Source organism: Heloderma suspectum, chromosome 3 (genome assembly GCF_057233095.1).
Source record: "Heloderma suspectum isolate Gila_16-S chromosome 3, 16-S_ref, whole genome shotgun sequence".
In the NCBI taxonomy this organism is placed as follows: Eukaryota; Metazoa; Chordata; class Lepidosauria; order Squamata; family Helodermatidae; genus Heloderma; species Heloderma suspectum.
Genome location: NC_139460.1, coordinates 164,895,453 through 164,909,311, shown reverse-complemented (window position 1 = coordinate 164,909,311; position 13,859 = coordinate 164,895,453). Strand labels below are relative to the sequence as shown.

Here is a 13,859-nt window from a genome sequence, read left to right as displayed (position 1 = left end):
ACGGAGCTGCCACAGAGCACAGCCGGCCGTGGAGTATTCCAGGGGGGAGGAACAGATCGCCTCCCCCCCCATCGAGGATTCCGGGGGGAGGGATGGAACGCCTCCCCCCCCCACCATCAACATAATCTGCGGAAAGGTAAGTGACTTTCGTACATCCCTAATTACTCCACGCTGCAAGAGTTCTGGCAGAGGGAAGTCCAAAAGTCACAGATCACACCCAGCCTGCCGTACACTGAGCTGACTACAAACACGGACACACAATCAACAGCATCAAACGTTCAAGTCTATGAAAAGCCTCACAGTACTTTTCATGGCAACTCTTTAACAATCCAAAGTTCCAGTCATTGTGCAGAGTGCCTCCCAAAAGCCCAGACGATGATGGATCCAAACAGAGAAAGCTTTGGGCAATGAAGATGAGATGTTTCCAGCAAAGGCTCCCTGCCTTTGCATCAGCTTAAGGGGAAAGGTGTGACTGTACACCCCTTCCCAATCCCCTTGACAGACAAGGGCCTTTAGCCTTTTAGCAAGGCTTCTGTCTAAACAGAGCGGCACTGTTCAGCTCTCTAGCAGTGACGCTTCAACCTGGGTGATTCTTCTGCAAATCTCACAATCTGTCAGGTTCTCACAGACATCTTCTAGACTCCCTGCCCACCAAGGCTAGACCAGCAGTGGACAGGGAGTTGGGTGACTCCCCCTGGTTCCGCTCTGAGAACACTGACAAAAATAAGCTCACACAGACTCTGACATTCCAGAAACTGAATAGGCCCAAGCCCTTCTAGGCTACTTCTAATCAAATCTTGGCTATAAATTACAAGGCCTACTGCATTGCTGAAGCTGGGCTTTTACATTATTTTTGCTCCCATAACACCTCTTTACTCTAAATACTTACTTCCCTCCCCTCACACTTTCTCAGCTTGGTTGCTCAGAGATTGCTGAGGGGAAGCGACTGTCTAAATTAGGGAGCTTGCCTTGTGAAAACATGGCCAGTGCTTCTGAGCTTTCAATGGGTCTACTTGGAAATTTAAATCTAAACTATTTTAGACACATTTAAACCAACAAAACCATCTGTTTTCAAGGAGAAAAGGAGAGATAATCATCTATGGATGCCCCCCCCCCCTTTGCAAAACTAAACTTACAGTTACGGGGCAGTTTTGAACAAGACATGATGAGGTAAAAGGCAACCAAATTTTTGCTTTGTCAGGGGCAGCAAATGACTCAGGTCAGTCCTTTTCCCACTTGGGTCTCAAACAGGAAAACAGTAGGGATGTCAGAGAATTCCCTGACAGATCTCGGTGAGGCCGAATGCCCCCAGAAATCCATCGCGGAATGGCTTGCCACCCCCCCCGCCCCCCATGGATCCCCCCCAGGACGAGACTTACCTGGGGCAGATGTTCCAGATGGTGGTGGCTCCAGCAGTGGCTGGTCTTCCGACCGGCCGCCACCGCCGCCATTTGCAGTCTGTGTGTGTGTGTGTGTTTTACATAGACGTGATAGGCTATGTAAAGACTTACGTAGCCTATCACGTCTGGGTTAAAAAAAAAAAAGCGTCTGCAAAAAAGAAAAGAAAAGTGGTCAGCTAAGGAGGCACAGGCTGCAGGAGCTCTGGCATGGCTTTTGCTGGCAGCATTGCAAACTGTCGGGTAGAAGGAGTTGGAATGGAGAGAGAGAGCAGAAAAGCTCAAGGATGAGCTAGGAAAAGAGCAAGATTTGAGGTTGTTAATTAGAGAAACGTTGCAAGACAGCCTGGCCTCCAATGAGGTGTGGGAGCATAAGGCTGAAGAAGTAGCCGTTCAGCTGATACGCTGAGCTCAGAAGAATTGCCCAAAGACTACCAAAGTGTGCAACATCATCACCTCGCCCAAGCGGGATGAAATCCCCAAGAAGTGGAAACTGAAGATGAAGTCCTGGGAAATGAGGCTGAGGAACAAGATGAAGGTGAAGAACCAGCACCCAGGGCATGGGCTGGACCCCTTTTATAGTGGAAAGCACACCAGAGGATGCTCCCGAGGCAGAATGAAGCAGAGAGATCACGTTGAAGATCTCAGTCACGGTAATAGTGTGTAGCTTTGGACGGTTCTAGAATTCCATAGAGCATATAGCTACTGACCATCAGCTATATGATTTCTGAAAAGTGTAACCATTAAGCTTTTGCAGTGGGATTCCCTGCAATAAAGAAATCTCAATGATGTAGGTGTCCAGGGTCAAACTGCCTGAGCGTGTGCGCTGAAGAGATTGAGAAACCGGACAGCATGTGTTCCTGGCCAAGCCAAAAATGCTACTACCATGCTTCTGCAAGCAGCAACAAACTGTGTAAGCTTGGAGACCCAGCCTGATTGAGAAGAAAAAAAGTTATTGTAGTAATTATCTTCAAAAACACCGAGATCTGCATAGCCAGCTGGCTGATGCTGTCAATGATGTTACAACTGCAAACTAAGACTGTTTTCTAGGGATGTACGAAAGTGACTTACCTTTTCGCGGATTCTGTTCATGGTCTGTGGGGGAGGTGTTCCGTCCCTCCCCCTGGAATCCTCGACGGAGGGGAGAGGTGATCCGGTCCTCCCCCCGAGAATCCTCGATGGCCGGCTGTGCTCCACAGCGGCTCTGTAGAGCAGCTGGCCAGGCCCAGGCCAGGGCCATCTGCAGCCGGATTTCCGGCCGCAGAGGGCTCTGGGTAACAAAAAAAAACGCGTACGCAAATGGCAGTGGCTATGGCCGCTGCCATTTGCATTCCTTATTTTTGGCCATCTTAGTCTACGTCAATATTTACGTAGACTAAGACAAAGAAAAGAAAGCGGAATGCAAATAACATAGTCGCCATTTCCAAGTTAAAAAAACACAACAAAAACAAGCGTGATAGGCTACGTAAAGATTTACGTAGCCTATCACGGCTAGATTTTCAAAAAACACCATGATAGGCTATGTAAATCTTTATGTAGCCTATCATGGCTGACTTTGGGGGGGGAAGCGCGTACGCAAACGGCGGCGCCCATGGGCGCTGCCATTTCCGTACGTGCTTTTTTCTTTTTTTTCCCCCAAAGTCAGCCGTGATAGGCTACGTAAAGATTTATGTAGCCTATCACGGCTGACTGCAGGGACACAAACGGCGGCGGCTATAGCCGCCGCCATTTGCGTCCCGGCAGGAGAAGAGGTTTCGTGGCCGGAGGGACGGGGCGCCTCCCCCCCGGCCAGAATTTTGGCCGGAGGGACGGGGAGCCTCCCCCCCTGCCAGAATTTCGGCGGGGAGGGATGGGGCGCCTACCCCCCACCAAGAATTTCAGGGGGAGGGATGGAGCACCTCCCCCCCACCGTGAAGCAAGCTGCAGGACTAGGTAAGGGACTTTCATCCATCCCTACTGGTGTGCAGTCCTTCTTGACCTCTGGATATGCTCCCAGTCCACTCAGGACCACCGATTGCTTTGCAATCGGACCCCACAGCTCCAACTGCAGACAGCCCAGCAGTCGGTTTTGCATGCTGACAACCGCATCCTCCTTCCCTTTGAATCTGAACATATCAGTTCACTTGGTACCCTGCTGCCTGTGCCAATTGTATGCTCCAGCTGTGGGATTTTAAGGTTTGGAGGTGCCAAGATAGTGATAAGCCAGGTCCAGGTTTGCTTATGAGGAGACTTTATTGAGTACTTACAGTACACAGACATATCCAATGGTTGGATCAGACAGCTTCTCTGAACCCAGAGTCATGGGGTTAAATGGGTTTTATACCATACCTGTCAGCAGTGAGGCAGCATAACAGTGGCAAGCATTATTTAGCACTCATCTGCAACTTTCCCAGCATAGACTAACAGTACTTGTTCAGAAGGAAAACAATCAGAATTTTCCCAGCACAGACACCTGTAACTAGGGATGGCGGAGAATTTCTCCCCGAAACTTCGGGGGGCCGAGCGCCAACGTGTTTTGCCCCCCGAACAGGTTTCGGGGAGAAATCCTCCGCACACCCCCCACCCCCCGCACACACCCCCCGGGACGGGACTTACCTTTTGCAAATGTCCCTCCTGGTGGCTGGTCCGGCCGGCGGTTCGGTGGGTTTTCGAGCGAGGCGGGAGCGGCAGCCGGTCTTTCGACCGGCTGCCGCCGCCGCCATTGTAATGAAAGAAAAAAAAAAAACCTTCCCCTGATAGGCTACGTGACGATTCACGTGGCCTATCACGGCTAGATCTGCAAAGTCAGCCGTGATAGGCTATGTGAATCGTCACGTAGCCTATCACGGGTGACTTTAAAAAAAAAAAAACGCGTACGCGAATGGCGGCCCGCATAGGGAGCCGCCATTCCCGTTCCTTATTTGGTGGCTGTAGTCTACGTAAATGTTTACGTAGACTACGGCGAAAATAAGGGCAACACTATTCAAGTTCAGGCCGGGGGGGGGGAGGCTTCCCGCCTCGCCTGGCCGAAATTCAGGCCGGGGAGGAGGTGCCTCGCCTTGCCCGGCCGCGAACGCGAAAGTAAAAAAAAAAAAAAAAAACTTCCCCTGATAGGCTACGTGATGATTCACGTAGCCTATCACGGCTAGATCTGCAAAGTCAGCCGCTATTTGCGTTGCCCTTATTTTCATCGTAGTCTACGTAAACATTTACATAGACTACAGCCACCAAATAAGGAACGGGAATGGCGGCTCCCTATGGGGGCCGCCATTCACGTACGCGCTTTTTTTTTTTTTTTTTTAAGTCACCCGTGATAGGCTATGTGACGATTCACGTAGCCTATCACGGCTGACTTTGCAGATCTAGCCGTGATAGGCTACGTGAATCGTCACGTAGCCTATCAGGGGAAGTTTTTTTTTTTTTTTTTTTACTTTCGCGTTCGCGGCCGGGCGAGGCGAGGCGCCTCCTCCCTGGCCTGAATTTCGGCCGGGCGAGGTGGGAAGCCTCCCCCCCGGCCTGAATTTCAGCCGGGCGAGGCGGGAAGCCTCCCCCCCCGGCCTGAACTTCACGGGGGGAGCAGCGAAGCGCTCCCCCCCACCGCGAACGGCCTTCAACGACAGGTGACTTTCGTCCACCCCTACCTGTAACTAGGCATAAACATAGCCTCACTTCTCAGGCACATGCTAGGCCCTGATAAGATACTAGCCTTCATCACCATGGAATGTGCTGAGGCCGTGCTATCGACCTTTGACTCATCTCACAAGCTCAGAGGCCCACTAGCAAGGAAATTGCACTTATAATGAACCTAAGTTAAGCATTATGGATCTCTAGGCCCCTCTAAAACTACAGGTGACTTGGTTACAGGCCTAGGGCCGTTACAGATCTCCAGGTCGGGCTGGAAAAACCCCTGCCTGAAACCTGGGAGAGCCACTGTCAGTCAATGTCAACAATAGTGGGGCTAAATGGTCCAATGGGCAGCTTCCTGTGTTCTACCACAAATACTTGAACCTCAACAATAACCTATGTGTGCCACATTCCTCTGACAAGCATGTAATTAGAAAGAAAAGAGAAAAACAAAGCAGGAAATATTCTTTTGTTCTTTTTTATGAAATCAGGCATGAGATCAATGCTGCCACAGCATACTTATCAGTATGTGCATTTATGAAATTAAAGGCATACTGGATAATTACATGGCATTTACCTAGTTTTTAAAATTAAGATTTTTGATTAAATGAATAGTACACATTATTAAATTGTGCACTGTAAACATTAACTAAGAAATTAGAAGACAATTATGTCTTATGAAAGTTCTGGGAAAATGACTGCCAAGACTGCACTGCACTGCCAGAAGCCATACCACAGACCTCAGTGCAGCCTGCACAATTTATCACACACGAAGTTGAATGGAGCCCACTAGTCATGTATTGTGTAGGGATGTACGAAAGTTCCGCCACGGATCTCGGGGAGGCCGAATGCCAGCACATTCGGCCCCCCGAAATCGGTGGCGGAACGGCCCACCACCACCCCGCCACCCCCCGGGACGGGACTTACCTTGGGCGGATCTTCCTGGTGGTGGCAGCTCTGGCGGCAGCAGCTCTGGCGGTGGAGGTGGCAGCTGGTCTGCTGCCACCGCCATTTCCAGGTTAAAAAAAAAAAAAAAGTGATAGGCTAGGTAAAGATTTACATAGCCTATCACGGCTAGATTTTGAAAAAACACCGTGATAGGCTACGTAAATGTTTACGTAGCCTATCACAGCTGACTTAAATCAAAAAAAAAAACACGCCCGTACGCAAATGGCGGCGGCCATGGGCGCCGCCATTTGCGTTCCTTATTTTGGCACGTCTTAGTCTACGTAAACTTTTATGTAGACTAAGACGGCGGAAATAAGGGGAACGCAAATAGCGGAGACGCTATGCTATTTGCGTTCCCCTTATTTTCGCTGTCTTAGTCTACATAAATGTTTACGTAGACTAAGACATGCCAAAATAAGGAACGCAAATGGTGGTGCCCATGGGCGCTGCCATTTGCGTACGCACGTTTTTGTTTTTGTTTTTAAATCAGCCGTGATAGGCTATGTAAACATTTACGTAGCCTATCACGGCTGACTGCAGGGATGCAAACGGCGGCGGCTACGGCCGCTGACATTTGCATCCCTGCTAGCCAGCGGCCGGATGTCCGGCTGCAGGTGGAGCCAGCTGGCGGCTCCGCAGAATCGCTGCGGAGCACAGCTGGCCGGCCAGGATTCCGGGGGGGGAGGAACAGAGCGCCTCCCACCCGGAGAGGATTCCGGGGGGAGGGACGGAACGCCTCCCCCCCACCATCAACATAATCCGCGAACAGGTAAGTGACTTTCGTACATCCCTAGTATTGTGGCCTATTAGATTCTTGTCAAATCTCCTGTTTTTGCAGTGCCAGGCAAGCAGTAATACTAGCCGATTTATCAAGTCCTTACGTGGCTTGTGGGCTGTGCTTGACTTCATGGGTCTATTGTGCAGGCCAGTCCTAATAGCACTGAGCCTGATGGTTAGGCCAGGATTTCACAGCTACCATCAGGGTCATTCTTTATAATTAGATGTTCTGATAACCATTCATGGTTAGGAATGTATGTACAAGCAAAACTTGAGTTCACTGAAGTTCACCAAATTCCACTTCGAAGCTCATTCCATCTCGTGTTTCTATCAGATTGCAATCTTTGTTTTTTTTTACTTTTGGCATGAAAATTCATGCAGAGTTTCATGCAGATTTCCCCTAATGTATACATCAGTGGTGCACATCCTTGAAATGTACACATTCTTCTCCCACTGATTAAAGCATGATTGTGCTCATTTTTTTATAAGTATGTATTTTTTGGTCCGCAACTCATATTATAAATTCAGATATGTATGGACTTCAACCACATGTTACATTTGAGTCCACATTCAGTCTGGAGGGTGCAAATTGGCAACATCCTGTTCAGAAATGAACTGAAACAAATTTCTCATACATCCCTATTCAGTTGGTCCCCTGGCATAGCTGGTCCCCTGACATAGAACCATAGAATCATAGGGTTGGAAGGGGCCTACAAGACCATTGAGTCCAACCCCCTGCTCAGTGCAAGAAGCCTGATTCCCAGGTGGTCTCCCATCCAAGTACTAATCAGGGCAAACAATATACATGTAATGTTCCCTTGGATAATAGTCAATCCATCACTGACTTGGTTTATTTATTTTTTCTCTTTTTAAAAAAGAAAATGTGTGTGCTACCTTTCTTCTAATGTTTATAATCCAGTTATCTGTAACCATACACAAGACAGCCAATGATTCATTTCAAACCATGGTAAATCATTGCTAAAAAGAAACATCATGAAAGAAAAAATAATGCACATCTTAAAACCATGTAGCAATCACTGAACAGCTTGATGAAATAAATATTGGCCGTTTCAGACCCATTGTGGGCTCCATGTGACCACTTGTGGCATCACGTGGTGCCACCAGACTTGCAACACAAGGAGGAATCTCATGAAAGCCTCGATTGGGACCAGTCCAATTATTATTATTTGGCGCTGGTCTCAAAATAATAATAATTGATTATGTGGGTCTCAAAATAAGAACAATCGATTATTTGCTGTTGGGATGCGCCCTGTGGTCCTTCAGGGGGTCCTTACCTTCTCCTTTAATCCGGCACCTCAGGGGTTCACTATGGGTAGTATCCAACGGGGCTGCTGCACTTCCACCAATTCCATTGTGCAAGCAGGAGCCAGCACTTGCACAACAGGAATGTAGCACTTTGTAAAGCAAAAATCCTCAAATGAGCAGGAATACTTGTTTCCAGATCGGGACCAGTAGCAGAGTGGCAAATCCAGAAGTGCAGGGTCCCTTTGTGACAGTCCCAGCCACACCCCCTCACAGCCACGCCCCCTCACAGCTACGCCCCCTTCTAAGATTGTACAGCCTTGTCAGATACACAGAGTACAACTGGGACCCAAAACCACTACAGCTGAGAGTAAGGCAGGGTTATTTCCATTGGACGTCTAAGATAGGGATGGCGGAGAATTTCTCCCCAAATCTTCGGGAGGCTGAGCGCCGAGGCATTCAGCCCCCCAAAAGTGTTGGGGAAATTCTCTGCCGGCCCCCTGCCCCCCCCCCGGGATGGGACTTACCTTCAGCGAATGTCCCTCTCGGCGGCGGGTCCCGGCGGCGGTTCGGCGACATTTCGTCGGGGGCGGGGGCGTTGGCCGGTCTCCCGACCGGCTGCCGCCGCCGCCATTACAAAATAAAAAAGTAAGTAAAAAAAAACAAAACACACCTGTGATAGGCTATGTGATGATTTACGTAGCCTATCACGGCTAGATTTCCAAAGTCAGCCGTGATAGGCTACGTAAATCGTCACATAGCCTATCACGGGTGACTTTGGGGGGAAAAAAAAAGCGCGTATGCAAATGGCGGCAGCCCATGGGCCCCGCCATTTGCATTCCTTATTTTGGCACGTCTAGTCTACGTAAAGATTTACGTAGACTACGGCGAAAATAAGGGCAATGCAAATAGTGTTGCCCTTAGTTTAGCCGTAGTCTACGTAAATCTTTACGTAGACCACCCGTGCCCAAATAAGGAACGCAAATGGCAGCGCCCATGGGCGCCGCCATTTGCATACATGTTTTTTTTTTTTCCAAAGTCAGCCGTGATAGGCTATGTAAAGATTTACGTAGCCTATCATGGCTGACTTTGAAAATCTAGCCGTGATAGGATACGTAAATCTTTACGTAGCCTATCACGTGTTTTTTTTTTTTTTTTACACTTTACTTTTTTCTTTCGCGTCCGGGGAGATGGGGCGCTCCCCCCCCCGGCCAGAATCTTGGCGGGGAGGGATGGGGCGCCTCCCCCCAGCCAGAATTTCGGCCGGGAGGGGCGGGGCGCCTCCCCACCCGCCAAGAATTTTGGGGGGAGAACCGGAGCACCTCCACCCCACCGAAAACAGCTGCGGGACCAGATAAGGGACTTTCGTCCATCCTTACTCCTTGCACACTCCCTGAGCATCCCAACATTACCCATTAGCCTTCCCTAAGCGCCTTCATTATATCTCCCCCCTCTCCCTCCAACAGAAATGTCCACACATGTGGATTGAACTACACACACACACACACACACACACACACACAGTGGTGTAGTGGTAAATTTGGAAATGCAGGAGCTCACTGTGACAGTCTCCAAGGGCAGTCCAAAAATTTCAGGCAGCTATGTTGATCCATATCAACAAACCAGTTCTAGGAGTTTTCACCTCCACCTGGAGCACACCTTTGGTAAAGCGAATAGGTCTTAATTGCCCATTCCAAACCAAGTCATCCCAAATACTTTTCATTCCAACATGGAACAATATATTGTTGCTTGGAAAATTCATTCCCCCCACAGCTACAGTGAGGATCGCAGCTAAGCTCAGAGGGAACAAGGAATTCCAAGGAAGGTGGCAGATGACATCAGAGTCCCCACTAATGAAAAAGTACCAGGGCTGTGTCTACCACACCACTGATCAGGACAGGTTGGCAGAGCTCTGCTACAGCTCTCATAATCCCCAACTGCTGTCCATACTTGCAGTGGCTGATGGGAACTGTAGTCCAAAACAGCTGGAGCGCACCATTTTGGAGAAGGAAAGGAGAACCATTCTAGGAAGCAATAATAATGTCAAATGAAAATAGCTTTATTTGTCTTCTCAGCAGAAGAACAACATGGACTTCAGGGAACATGGCTAGCTAACTCCATCTGAAGACTTGCGTCTAGAGATTGGACTGAATAACTGTAGATGATTCACTCTTGCCAAAAGACCAGGTTCTCTACTACAGCAACTTGACTGTGAAACTCACATAATGGAAAGCCTTGACTCAGGATATTAGGCAGGGTGAAACAAAGGTCCACATATACCGTGGTCCTCTCAGGAAGGAAGACAGGAAGGAACATTGGGGCCTAGGGGTATATCAGAGAGGTCAAGCTTATGAATTTACAGATATTTCCTACCATGCAACCCTTAACTTCCACAGTCTTTGTAACAGCTGCTGACTCAGTTCTATCAGGTTAGTATCTGAATGGTACCTGTCTCCACGAGAAGGGGTCTTGTCCTCTGCCAACACAGGTGGTTATTGCATAGGCTTTTCCCTTTAATATTTCCACAATGCAGCAACACTCTTTGGAACACCCTATCACAGGGTTCAGGGACTGGACTCTTGGGCTTTACAGTTCTGTTAGATGGGATAACAGGATAAACTTGAAAACTCAGGGGCTGGGTTAGATGCTTTACCTGGGTTTGAACAACAGAGAAAGCCATGTCCTTTGCCTCCTAATCTAAAACATGCTGAGTGAGTACCCCTCCTACTGAAAATTTTGTTTCAGTTTGGTTTTGATAAGAATTTACTAAAATTTTCAAAGATCTCCATATTCAGGGCAAAAAGAATGAGAGATTTCAACATTAGGGATGTATGAACATTACTTAACGTTTCACGGATCTGCTTCGCGGTGTGGGGGGGGAGGCGCTCCATCCATCCCCCCGGAATCCGCGAGAAACAAAAACTAATGGAATTGGCTAGTGTTGTGCTGAAAAAAATGATCCTTCCATTTTAGGCATTTCATGGGGGCTCATGGTGGATGTGAAATGAAAATTCTGGCAAAAGAGGCTGGGGAGGTAAGAATTTCAATTACCTTTCTCCTTGGGGAGAAACAGGATTTCTGTTTCCTTTTTAAAGTGCAGGTTGTGGCTGAGGTATGTATGGTGCGGGAGTCCAAGGAGAGGGTGGAGTCCAATGGGCTCCCCACCCCATCTGGCCTTCTGGACCCCACTCAAAAGGCTGCAGGGCCCTTTGTGCTGTAATCTCGAGGCATTACCCCTTTAAGGCAGCCATAGACTCAAGTTTAAATATGCGGAAGTAAACTGAACCATGATTGTGCATACAATCACAGCTCGGTAAAGGGACTTGTGGCCCTGCAGTACTTTTCCAGCAGTCACCAAGTCATCCTGCAGCTCCCGCCGCACAGCTTGGATGGGCAGGCTGCAAGGATGGCTCATCAACTGCCTGAAGGGAGTGGACGGCGGTGCGTCTGTCCATCCATCGGCTGAGGATCTTCTTCTTTCTATTTTTTAAAAAATGCTCCCCCCCCCCGCACATGCAGCTGCCCAGGACTCTTTAGGGAAAAGCTTCTCCAGCCTGGCAGCTCTTTCTGAACTCTTACAGGAATATATGACTGCCCCCCACCCCCTATAGGCATCCAGGAAGGCTCCCACAGGCTGCAAAAACTCTGCAAAGCAAGAACAAATGGGGCAAATCTGAATGCTGGAGAAAGTGAAACTGACAGATTCGTCCATCCCTAGACAGATTTGGTCGGTCCCTGCCTTCCTGAACTCTCCTTGACAGTGCTGTTTCTTAGGCTGAATCTACATATAGCAGTTTTAGCTTTATCATACTGCAGTGATAACTATTGGTGCTCATTGGTGTCATGTGTATATGATATGTGTATCAATATGATAGCGGTATAATAACAGTAAAACTGCTATGTGTAGATTCAGCCTTAGAGAGCTTTTGAGCTGCCATTCATTTGGTCTGGCACTTTGGGCTTATAAAGGATAAAGAGGACCAAATTTCTTGCAGATATAAATGGAGCTAGGCATTTCTCTTTCTCTTTTATCTGGGTGTGGTTTATTCTCTTGGCTGAGCAGCCTTTCTTGCTGCAAATTCCTACCCACTCTTCATCAGAGGAGTATTAACCCTTGATATTGTGGGAGTGATTTACTAAGGCTGGATAAAATACTATAAAATCAGAGATCAGTGTGAGTGATGGGATTTTTATTATCTCAGTACAGTTGCTCAATCCCTAACTCCTTTTGTTGCCAATATGTCGCGCAGTGTGTTGGCTGGTGGTGGATTGTGAAGAGCTTACAGCAAGCAATTCCAGAGTTTATGTCATTAAAACAAAGCTCTGAGCTGCACCCTTGGCTCCACAGATCTGATTCTTCACTGCCTGTTTGCAACTATAAACTGTTTTGTTAAGGGAGTGCAGTACGCCAAAGGTGTAAAATGCAATTATAATTCCCTGTTCTGTTATCCTCAGGGTTAGCATTCTGTATTTCTGTATGTCCAAGGTCAAAATGAATATTCATGGCTTAAGGCAGTGGAGAAGGAAGCCTTATCTTTCACACCTTCTTCCCACATAATAGGACTTGAACTCACCAGCAGGCTCAATTGGCTCCAAGTGGAATATTCAGGGAGAAATGCCGCCTACATATCTCAGCAATTCCTCTTAATGAAATGTTGGATGCCACTCAGAAGAGCTGTGGAGTTCAAGACTTAATGCTCTAATAAAGGCATACATCCCAGAGTGAATCGTTGGCAATGATACTGCATCATCAGTAAAGTGAATCCAGTCCGCTGGATAGCCTATACATTACAGTGAACAATTTCAAATCTCATCTCCCTACAGCAGTCCAAGTGAAATGAAGCTGAATAGAACAGATCCTGGGATTTTTTTTTTCACATTTACCATTATTAAAGAGAGGAAGAAAGTAGTGCCAAGGGGAATGAGAGAAGAAATCTATGGCCGTTCAGTTGTGAAGGAAGTAAATTAATAAAACTAACCTCATTTCTTTTGTACATACTTTCAGTAGATGCCCCTGGAGAACAATTCCCTTTATAGGAGAGGGGGGAGAGAAGGTGAAGAAAGGGAGGGACAATACCCTGTGGGTACTACAAACACATTTTTTCAGTGCTATTGACAAAACACGATACATATCATCAGCTTCAGATACAGTGTCATGTTTGTTGTTTGAATACATATTTTATATCCCTCTGTTGCACTTTGTTTATTCTTCTGTTATAAAAACCTTTTTGGTGTCAGCATCCAGAAATGTTTAAAAGTCATTACTCTGTTCCTAAAGTGTGGTTTAAATCCTGACAGGTGGATTTTGCAATTATGTATTATGGGACATCCTAAGGCAGATCTCCCCTTTATATCAGAATGTAATACATTCTGACATATATGAGTCTAAACTGGACCTTTGTGAGGGAGGTACTGTGTTTTATTTTTTTTTGAGCCCTTATTTGATTTGACACACTGAGCAGCTATCATACCACTCAATTAATATGAAGCTTATGGTACACATTAAAAACAGACATTTGAAGTTTTTTATAGGTACGTAATGTGTGGCTTTGGTAGCTGGTGTTCCCAAGACGTAGCCAGGGTAAAAAAACATGGGGATATAGGATGGAGCCTACTAATGACTCAGGATAATTTCACACATGGGTATAACAATACTTTTTAATCTGGGTTGTGTCACGTATGGAAGGTCTTAGCTATAGAGAGCATAAAACAAATAAATAAAACTATAAATATAATAAACAAATCAATACTATTTTATAGTTAATCTGGGTTTTACATGCAATAATTTCATTTAATCATCGTTTCTATTAATATCTTTTTCCAATTATTATTTATATTTGTCACATTTGTATCCCTCAGTTCCACCAAGGA

At 47.1% G+C, this 13,859-nt stretch overlaps 1 long non-coding RNA gene across 1 annotated transcript in view; it reads left to right on the top strand.

Annotated features, from left to right (window-relative positions):
* Window positions 1-13,248, top strand: part of LOC146350390 (uncharacterized) — a 57,989-nt gene extending 44,741 nt beyond the window's left edge. The window contains exons 3-4 of the long non-coding RNA XR_014788848.1: window positions 10,962-11,022; window positions 12,550-13,248. This is a non-coding gene — a long non-coding RNA (uncharacterized LOC146350390). The remainder of the gene's footprint in view (window positions 1-10,961; window positions 11,023-12,549) is intronic.
* Window positions 13,249-13,859: the final 611 nt, after the last annotated feature.